The sequence below is a fragment of the Passer domesticus genome, chromosome 2 (genome assembly GCF_036417665.1).
Source record: "Passer domesticus isolate bPasDom1 chromosome 2, bPasDom1.hap1, whole genome shotgun sequence".
Taxonomy (NCBI): domain Eukaryota; kingdom Metazoa; phylum Chordata; class Aves; order Passeriformes; family Passeridae; genus Passer; species Passer domesticus.
In genome coordinates this window covers 40,607,542-40,618,813 of record NC_087475.1, presented here as the reverse complement: position 1 = coordinate 40,618,813, position 11,272 = coordinate 40,607,542, and positions in this window count along the sequence as shown.

Sequence of the window (11,272 nt, the reverse complement as noted above, 5' to 3'; positions counted from 1 at the left end):
CAATTTTGGAGTCAGTCCCTGAATGCCAGCCCTCTTGCCTACCCCCAGCTTTGCAGATGCTTGCAAAACCATGAGCAGCAAGTAGGTAAATTCCCTCCAGGAATCTGTGGTCAGACTCACCAAGGTTACTGAACATTTCTGTTCAACTAGCTCAGCTCCCAATTCACCTAGAGAGAGAGTGAACAGCAAAAACCAATAGACACACCACTAGTCTCCTGCTTCAGGGCTTTCAGTGTTGCAGTCCTTGTTGCAAGGAGAGGGACTTGGATTTGCTACTGCCATGATATAATCCTGGCTGAGTCTCTGCCAGGCCACTCTCCTCAAGGTAGTGCATCCCTCTTATTGATGACCAGCTAGCCAGGGTGTGAGCAGATTTTTTTTTTCCCTTGCCAGCCTTTTACTGCTGGAGATGTTCCCGAGTAGCAGTGGCCTCTGGTATCACACTGGCTCCCACACCTGAGTGCAAATATCCCATTTGTTCTCCGAACAATGCTTCCTTCTTTCCTCCCTTGCTTTGCTCACTCATTCATTCCCCTGGCAGGCTGTCCAGCACAAAGCATTCCTGTGAGCCGGCAGGGCTGCTGTCATCCCTCAGAGCTTGCTGAGAGCAACCTGCTACTGCTGGCAAGCCCTTGCCAAGTGATGTAATCCTGGGCAGATCTTACGCCACCATCCTGATGCCAGATATTGTGTTGGCTCGCGTTGTTTGTTACAATGTGTATGGCTCCTTAATTTTTTTTTCCCCCCCAAAGGATTTGAAATTTGATCCATGTTTTTCTTTCTGGTTCTTGGTTATTCTGTTGGAAAACTCTGAAATCTCAGTGTCTGCCATCTGTGAAAGGCTCTTGTCCTTCCTCTTGTATGCTCCAGCTGGGCTAGGTAATTTCCTCTCTTTCACAAATTCTAGTTGTTTTGTTAGCATTTAACCCAAGTTTTGCAGCTTTCCAGTCTTATGTTCCTGATCCAAATAGCCATGCTTTGTCTGAGACAACTGTTCAAAACACTCAACCTGAGATCAGTCAAACTTCTCCAGTTTACCTACCTCCTTAAAAGAGGTTTTTTAAAATGCTTAACTCCTGCATTTTTACATTCTGCAATACCCTTTCATGATTCATTCCCCTGGTTTAATGGAACAGTATCAAAGGTACAAAGTGCTTCAACTCCTTGCCAGAAACAAAGCCAGGACCTGGCTGGTTTCCATTTTGCTGCAGCTGTAATATTGTTACAGTCATTATCTTTCAAGTACCTGGGTGAGACAATTTTGTTACAAGAAAGGTAAAATATCTCTCATTAGCCTGACTTTTTTACAAATACTCTGTGATTTTTCCTCTCAGATGAACGTCAAAAATGTCCCTGCTTTTCCTCAACATTTCCTGACATTTTCAGTATTTAGGGACCAATATGCAGCTTCTCTGTCCTGCTCAGACATTTTTTTGGTTTCTTTTCTTCAGTACAGTGTTTGTTTGCTCAGTGATGACTCAGAACAGAAAACTATGAAAGAGGTAAACCTATTCATTTCCCAGTCTCCTAAAGGTGCAGTTATCCACCCCAACAGGAAATTCAAGACTTTGTGAATCGATGTTACAGAGTTATAGCAGCAAGAGAAGCCACTGTGCCATAGCCTGGCATGTATGCAAGGTGACTTGCATAAGCCTAATAAATTAAATTAATTGAGTGGAAGTAAAAAATCTTCCCTGAATTAAATATACTGAAAAGAGAAATAATTTGCAGACTGTGTTGTGAGGAACCCAAAAAGGTTTTTCTTCTCCTCCTGTGCCCTAAAACCTCTGCACTGACTCCTAGAAAGAGCTCATGCAGGAATCCTCTCACCAGGTCCATACTAAACCCTAATAGGTTAGAAATGTGATCTTTTCAGACTTAAAGTGTTACTAAATGAGACAATGTTAACAGTATTACAACTTGGTTGTTGCTTTGTAACATGGGAAAACACAGATGTTCCAGCTGTGTTTTTAAGACACATCACACACAGCAAGGCCTGAATAGTGAGGCATGCTGCAGAAATGACTGGAATCTCCCTCATCTGTCAAAATACAGGTGGATTGGGATCAGCAGAGCTCATTGAAGCAGATGTGTGAGTTTCAGGATTTTACATCTACCCTTTGACTGCAAGGTTACAGTGTTGACTCAACCTCCAGTTTACTTCCTCTCGGATTTCCCCATCTTCAGATTTAGTTTCCTCTGTGTATTGTAGGAGTGAAATGTTACAAAACAGGCATTGAGATCCTTTTATAAACATTGCTTTTGAGTAAAATGATGAATTAACATAACATTATTGGTTATTAGTTGGCAATAACTGAGACATGAAACCTTTTTTTTTTTTTTTTAGGATTGACACTGACTCCTTGTTCATGGTTGAAAGACATATGAGATCTTGATTCTGTGCTATTGACAGCTCTTTGGAACACTCATTTCAGGATCATGCAGCTTACCATGAATATTCCTTTCTTGCAATCTGCTTCATGATCCATTACTTTAGAGTAACAAAAGTCAGAATTGTTTAACATTCAAGGAGTAACCACTGGAGAAGCTACGAGTTTCTGTTACCTCACTTCTGGATGAGATATGGAAAATGGTGAAAGAAAATTTTGAGTGGCTCCTTTAATATGGAGCAGCAGGAGAAGAAGGACTTGGGGTGCTGATGAATGAGAATCTCAACATGGGTAATGTGTGCTTGTAGCCCAGAAGGCCAACCATATCCTAGGCTGCATCAAAAGCAGCATGGCCAGCAGGCGATTCTGCCTCTCTACCCTGCTCTGGTCAGATCCCAGCTGGAATGCTGCATCCAGCTTTGGGTCCCCAAGGTAAGGGTGTTGGAGCAAGTACAGAGGAGTACTACAAAGGTAATCAAATGGCTGGAGCATGTCTTCAATGAACACAGGCTGAGAGAGTTGGGGCTGCTCAGCCTGGAGGACAAAAGGCTCTGGGGAGACCATGTAGCAGCCTTGCAGTACCTAAAAGGGGTACAAGAGGGGAGGGGACCTGTAGTTATAGGACAGAGGTGAACAGCTTTAAACTGGAGGGGAGTGGATTTAGATCAGATTTGAGAATGAAATTCTTATTTCTGAGGCTGGTGAGGCACTGGAAGAGGTTGCCCAGAGACATTGTGGATACCCCTTTCCTGGGAGTATTCAAGGTCAGACTGGATGGGACTCTGAGCAACTTGGTCTAGCAAAAGGTATCCTGCTCTTGTCAGGGGATTGGAACTTGATTATCTTTAAGGTCACTTCCAACTCAAACTATTCTATGATTCTAATATTTACGAATACTAAAATCACACTTTAAGGGTTTCAGCTGCTTTGTCTATTTTATTAATAAATCCTTATGTGACAACCTTGTCACTGAGTGACAACCTTGTGGGGAGGGAGAGGCAAAGCAACTTGCCTGTGGCAGCACAAGTCATGGGTGGAATGAGGATGATGAGACAGGATTTCCTGCCTCCCAAATCTCTTCAGGTTCTTCCAGATCAGGCTGCCTCCCAAGCAGGTAATTACATGCATATCAGTCATACCTCTTATAATTTCCTTATCTTTATTTATGAGCTGTGATTCTCCTACTTAGCTCAATTGTACTTCACTGCATTAATTAGCTGTGCTTAACAAAACAACTCGGAGAAGTATTTAGTTAGTGTGTTCATGAAGTCAGCTCCACGAGAGGCAACTAAGCTTTTAACAAGGCTAAAAAAAAAAACAAACCAAGCAAACCCCCCCCCCAAAAAAAAAAACCCCACCAAAACCAAAAACAAACACAAAAAGAAAAAAAAAAACCCAAAGCCCAATTACAGTATATTTGAAAGTGCTTATTTCTCTGCCAATCAAATGTGGTAAAGACACTTAATCACCCACAACTCTGAGGGTTAATTAGTTGCAAGGAAAATTATAGCTGCACATATTGTTTGTGTTCAGGAAAGAGATTTGCATGCCTAAACAAAATGAACTTTAACACAGTTAAAAAAAAACCCACACATTTTGTAAGTGAAATGGTTTTTGTATAAAGCGATAAGGGGATTCTATAGATTTTCTCAGTTTTGGAGGAGGGAGAGGGCAAATCCTCAAAAAGTCTGCAACAAAGTGATTTTGGTTCAAGGCAATGAATGGATGGAGCTAGATTTTTTTAATCCATCTAATGATCTACATCAAATATATGGGACTTTCAACTCTGAAAGTCATTTTGACAGGTGGGGAGAGAATGGCTGTTTTGAAAGCAATCTTGCCTGCACATTAAAGAAACTGTTGGCCAATTTAATTAGATTTGTTGTATTGTTTCATTTCCCATGTCATTGAACAATTCTGCTCTCTGTTCCAGTCATGCACTATTTTGTCCTGTGATGCTGGTGTGTTTGTTTTAAAAGCACCTCGTCCTTTTGACATTTTATCCAAACTGAATTGCTTCACAGAATCACAGAAAGAATTATAGAATATTCTGAGTTGGAAATATTGAGTTGAGTTCAGCTCTTAAGTGAACAGCCCCTATGGGCACCTTCATTGTTTCTGGAGAGTTCTTGCCTCTCTGTCTCCATTTAGGAAGGGGCACACAGAAAGCAGGATGTCAGCTGTGCACACCAAGACAATGGCAAGATGATATTGCCCAGGATACCTAGAGAAGTGAACATAAAGTCTGAGCACAGAATTTCTGCATACATAGGCTACTTTTAATGTACACAGTCACAATTAATTTCTTAAAATTAATAATTTTCTGGTCTGCTGCTTCTGACTCCTTCTGATCTCCCCAAACAAAAGCTGTGTCAATTAGCTATGTTTTAACATCACTATCAGTTTGTCCAAGAATTTAAAGAGAATAAAACAGAATCACTGCTCTATCCTTTGCATAGCTGGTCTGAGTGAGACAGCATTGCTACTTTTACAAAATAAGAGCAGTAATGCCTTATAATTATTATTTTTGGTACAATTGTTTGCATAGGTGAAGTAGGGCGGAGGTGACCCTACAAAATACTGCTAATTGCATTTTCCAAAACACATGAGTAAGCCTCCAGAGATAATAAAGTGCCTTTTATTAGTTTTGGTGTTTTCTTTCTGAATCTCTGGGCCAAACTTGAATCACATTTTTCAAATCTTTCTTTGCAATGTCAAGGCCTCAAAAGCCTTTCCTTTGGAAACATAAAAGCAGGAATTCTCTGAAAATATCTGGATTTCACATAAAAGAAGATCACAGAAGGTACTAAATCTCATAATAAAGGGATGCTGTAATACATCTGGGCTGCTTTTCTATTTTGCAGTGCCTACTGAGGTAGAATGGCAAAGGCAGGTACTGAAACACATGCTGCTACCAGCTTGTTTGTACATGTCTTCCAAACAAATATTTCTATGCTTCAGGGCTGTAAGTTGTAATGAGCAAAATATATGCATATGTGTATGTATGTATATATATATATATACACATGCACACACGTATCAAAAAAACATCTAAAATCACATTAACATGAGAGGAGAATCAAACCTTTACCTTTGCATAATTTTTGAGTACTTGTCGACACAAGGGACAGCCAAAACTGAAACCGAAGTACATTCAGCACATAACCTAGTCATGGGGCTAACAGACAAGGAGAAATTGTCATATTACCATCCAAGATATTGACCCAGGATGCAGAAATAAGCCCCTCTGAGTACTATATTCATGGATGGTGTGGTGTAAGACTTGGAATAGCTGAGCAGGACAGCACCACAGTGTTTGACTCCTGTGCAAGGTGATGCTTCTCTTAGAGGTGGTATTGATGGAGGTCATGGAGGACTGGGTGAGTGAGCACTTTAGCCCCACATTTAGTTTCCACTTGCAAACTTGGGCTGGAAAGCAGCCTCTTTACCACCACTGCCTTGTTCCCAGCATCTTCTCATTGGTGAGCACAAGTTATGAAAAATTCTTTAAATGTGTTTACATGTAGGAAAAGCCTGAAACAACAAGTGCTGGAAAGATGCTGTGCACTAAGTGATAGTATTGAGTTCTTGCTGGTGGTTTGTGTGCAAAAGTTATTCTGTGTTACATTATGCTAAACCTTAAGACAGCTTTTCTTGTAAAATAGGAAAGTCTAGGCAGAGGGCAGATATTAAATAATAATTAAACTCTAATTATGTCTCATAGCTATTGCACAAGAGTTTCCACACAGGAAGTCTTGGAAAAGAGTCACTTGACATGGGAGGAGAGTGGATGAGGCATTTGGCCCCTGGCACTTAAGTCATAGATCATAGAATCATAGAATCATAGAATGGTTCAGGTTGAAGAAAAGCTCTAAGATCCTTGAGGCCAACCATTAACCCAGCACTGCCAAGTCCACCACTAAACCACGTCCCTAAATGCCATGTCTACCTGTCTTTTAAATATCTCCAGGGATGGCGACTCAACCACTTCCCTGGGCAGCCTGCTCCAATGCTTGACAACCCCTTCTGTGCAGAAAATTTTCCTAATAGCCAACCTGCATGTTTCTTCTACCAGCTGTGCTGTGGTGCTGGCAGCCATCACCAGAGAGATTGTAGCAACCTGCTGCAGGGGAGCAAGGGAGAACAGTAATATTAATTATGTAATAGCCCATGATGGCACTCAGGATGAACTGTTCTGTGACCTTCCCCAGCACTGAGGTCAGGCCTGTTCCCCAGATCCTCCTTCCAGCCCTTCTTGTAGATGGGTGTTACATTAGTAATTAGGGCATCCAATTTGCTGACTTCCAGTCAACCAGGACCTCTCCAGTGAGCCAGGGCTGCTGGTAAATGATGGAAAATGGCTTGGTGACAAGTTCCACCAAATCCCTCCATGCCCGTGGATGGATCCCATCCGGCCCCATAAATTTATGTGTGTCTAAAGTGGTATAAGTATCTGAGTTCATACCTCCATTTTCATTCTTTTGCGCCCACACAACTTGATTAGGGTTCCCTGTTGCCATAGAGCAGCACGGCTGATGGAAAGACCAGGTACCTGTGCAAAGAAACTGTGACAGAGCCATATTAGCAGCCTGCTCCCTCATGTTTGGGGAGCGGGAATATGCAGAACCAATTAGCCAAATTATGAGCAGTGTCACAGCAGAAAAGAGATTAAATAATCCCTGTTGGGTCTGAAGACAGTTTGATTATGAAAGCTGTTGGCAAAGATTCCTAGGCCTAGAAGTGATTTATCAGTCAGGCTACCCCATTTTGTTATCATACTGTGAAAAAAAAACAAGACACTCATTTGTACACTGTGATTTAAGGGGGCAGGGTTATTGGTCAATAAAGCTTTGTAGGAGACAGGAACATCTGTTGTTTAATCATCTTCTCAAATAGACCAAAATCTAGAGTTCCTTTTAAACATACTTTTTTTTTTCTTTCTTTTTTTTTTTTTTTTGCTTGGCTAAATTATTATTTGTAAATCTTTTCAATTCTTTTTCATTCCTCAGATGTGTGGGAAAGCCAGCCAGGTTGCTGACAGAGGGACCACATTGCTGTGGTTTAGCCAAGACAATATTAGCACCTGGATTTTGGCAATGTTGTTGTTTTTTGTTTTTTTTTCATTAATTCTGCTTACCTCTTAAATGTGACAACTCAGGAAAGAGAAAATACTCTGCCTTTACCTCTACCCACTGTGAAAGTCTGTATGAATTTTTTCCTCCACACTCTAATTAAATCCTTGAAGTTCTTAATTCTGCAGTGACTAATCTACTACCACTTTGGATCTCAGTTCTGTTCTCAAAGTCTGAAACACTCTTATCTTGAATCCAGGCCAATGTCTTTTTAATTATGGCTATGTCTGAGAAGATCATCTTTGCTGTTACTATATCAGCAAGACAAAATGAAGAAATCTAATATGTGATGAAAGACACACACCTTTTCTAATTTTCCATGCCAATAGTGTTTCTCAGGCCCCACCCCACATTCTTACCATAGCTGATTGCACAATGTCACTTGAATTAAGTGATCCACTTACTGATTTTCTTCCTTGTGCTTCTTTCAGAGGAGGGAGAAGCCAAGTTTCATGCTCCCTGGATTTAGAAAGTATTCGCCTCTTATTTGCAAAGACCTTGAAACTTCCTTAAGAGTGCTAGTAGTAATCACTCAAACACTGGTGAGTCATCAAATTTCAGTTCAAAGTCTATAAAATCGAGTTTTAAATTAGTTGAGGATTTTTTTCTAACATACCACAATGAGATCTTACCCCGTTTTCTGCTCCTGTCAGGGAAGGGTTCATTCTCATAGGCTGGAGCTGCTGATAAGGTTTTTAGCTTGTGGCATTACTATGACATAGTCACTGATCAGCCCAGGTTTTCATTAAGCGTTTTCTATGACAGAAGTACCAACAGTAGACAAAATTACTTTTTAAACTGTAGGGTTTTTTGCTGGAGAAGTACCCTGATCTCTTTAGCAGCCTCCCAGCACTTCCTTAGTTTAGCTCACAGATTATGGATTGTGTGTACTGTAGTTCTGTGTGCATGTACAATAAACATTTATTGGCAAGTACTCTCCAAGAAAAGTTACTTACTTGCATATTATTTGGAGGGTTTTACTGTGTGTTTCCTATACCCACACTCACAAGGTCTTATAATATTTGCATTTTACACAGGAAAGACACTTTTTGTACTTCTTTTGTACCTCATGTGAAGTATGAAGTTACTCAGAATAGAGAACACCCTAGTTAGTGCAGTTCAGAAAACCCTTTTGTTGCATGAACTCACAGGAAAGAAGGAGACACTGCGGATACCACATACAAAGCAACCAGAGTTCTTCAACATAATTCAGTAATGCTGCTTTTAGTATTTTCCTTTATCTCGTTTACTTTTTCATCTTTTCTTTCTCTTTTTTTTAAGTCATCATGCCACCCCGCACAGACCACGCTACTGGTGTTACCTTTCCTGTCAATCCCCCTAGCGCTTCTCCTCCTCAGAGCTTTTTATGGATTCCTCCTCCGCCTGTGTCAGGGGTTAAGACCTGCCAAATTGCATAACCCCAAGCGTGCCGCTGTTTTTTTCTCCTGTCTCTTGCTCCACCCTGTGCTAATTCCGCACATTCCACCCAGCCTTCCTCTCGGGCCGCTCCCTTCCTCTCTCTTTTTGTTCTCGCCTTAGTATCTCCATTCACGCCATCGCCGTCCATGTAGAGCAAAGGCGGCCTCCCACTGGATGTCAGCTCCGTGTCCTCCCGCTCCCCTCTCCGAACCAAGGCAGAGCCCATCTGCTCCCTGAATCATCCCGGCTGTGACGGCCACTTTCCATCTGCCCCGGCTTGCTGCTGCTCTGTCTGCGGTTTGGAAGTTTAAAGCGCACCCATCTGAGCCAAAGTCTGCTGAAAACACAACAGGCTTCTGGCTGATGAATTCAGGGCACTGTGAATCAGGCCGTAAATCACCTGGGGCTGACATGATCTTTTTTTGTTGCATTTTTTTTTTCTTTCCTGTTTTACAGCAAAATGTACTGACGCATCTCAAGCATTACATCAAATGCAGATACTTAAGCCCCAAATTGGTGCATTTCCTGGGCATGGTGTCTATCTACACAACAACCATCAGAAGAAAGCAATTAACTTACAAGCAAACAAAATTTCTGGGGTTTGTGTGAGGCAGCCTATGATACAAACGTTGAATTTTTGCCCCCAAATGTACATGTCACCTGCAAAATCATTGATGCTGAATTCAGCTGAAAAGCTGCTTCTCCTGTATACACAAATATATCAGGCCCTTACTCATATTGATTGCACAATAAGTTCAAATCATTTTTCATTGAGACCTCAACCATGTTGTTGTGGAAGAACTAACTGCTGTGAAATCTGGAATCAAAACCATAGGAGAACGGCTGAGAAAACTTTCTTTACAATTTACATTCATATACAAAATTAATCAACAGCAGTGTCCCATCCAGTACCAATGAAGTATGTGTACTAACCCTTTCTTGTCCCTTGTGTAACATGACTTGTGTGGAAAACATATAGTCACTAGTACAAATACTCAGAGAGCAAATACCTACCTAAGGAACAAATGCTGCAGTAAATGCATGTCTGGTACATATAAAAAAGTGTATTGACTTTGCTGGTTTATTTTTCTCACACTTGAAAAGTTTGCTAACTTAGTTTACAGCAGGGACAAAGCAATAAACTTGAGCTTTAGTATGAGCAGATTTAATATTTCATTACTATTTCTTAAGGGCCAAAAATGGCCTCAACCTTTAGCACAACTGCCAGATCAATATATGAGCCAAGAAGACATGTCTGGGCTTCAGCTACCCAGCTACCCAAAACTGCCTGCGTTCCCAGAGAAGTCTGTGGCAAGAGCTCTAGAACATGTAAAATAGAAAAGATTAATGGTGTGTTTTACACACCTCTTCAAATAGGGCCTTCCAGTTCCTCCTCTTGCAATGAATTCCCAATTGCTGTCTCATTTTTCCTCAGTGCAGCTGCATTTACTTAGAGAAGCCACCCTAGAGCACTGAGGCTTGCAGCCCAGGCTGGTCTGAGCAGGCTGAAGGCCATGTGGAAAGATCCCCTGGAAGCTTCATCACCCAGGCACTTGGGGGTGTGCTTTGAAAACTGTGGTGACACAGATTGTTTCTCTGGTTTAACACCCCAGTCAAGTCTGTCCTGGGAGCTCTGTGGCAAAGTGCTCTCGCTGTGGTGCCAGCTGACCGGAAAGTGACCCTGTCCCACCTCCTGGGTGAGGTGAAGAAGAGCCCAAAATGGCAGCTGAGTGAGTCATCATGCCAGGAAAAATTTCTTTGCCACTGTTGGTGATTTCTACTACAACTCGCCCCACAACCGTAGATTTTTATAGTACCTCAACTTATAAAGCACTCTAGGTATTTTAGAAATGTATTAAGTAATTAAATTGTGTTCAGCAAGTAAAACAGTAAATACTTCCTATGTGCAGAAAAGACAATTATGCAGTAAGAATGCAAATTTTTGCATTTAATGAGTTTTATATTTCAGTCTGACTAGATCCCACCTTCAGTATTAGAAATCTACCTAGCATTACAATGTCTGTAGCAGCAAGCAGATAATGGTCCATACTGGAAAGAGTACAGCAAAGAATCAAGAATAATTGTAATAAACCATATTTTCTGTGATTTTAATACCTCTACTGTACCTAAACATTATTTGTGAATACACTTATTGTTTTTGAAGTAGTTCCTCTTTCTGACAATGAAAAGCAGATTGGTTTTCTGATGGCGATTTCAAGGATACAGCTGGGCAAAATTTTACACTTTTGTATGCTAAATCTCTTTGACACCTAACTTTGCCATTACCAACATTTATGGAGGAGAAAAGAAAACCTGGGAATGCTTATTTCC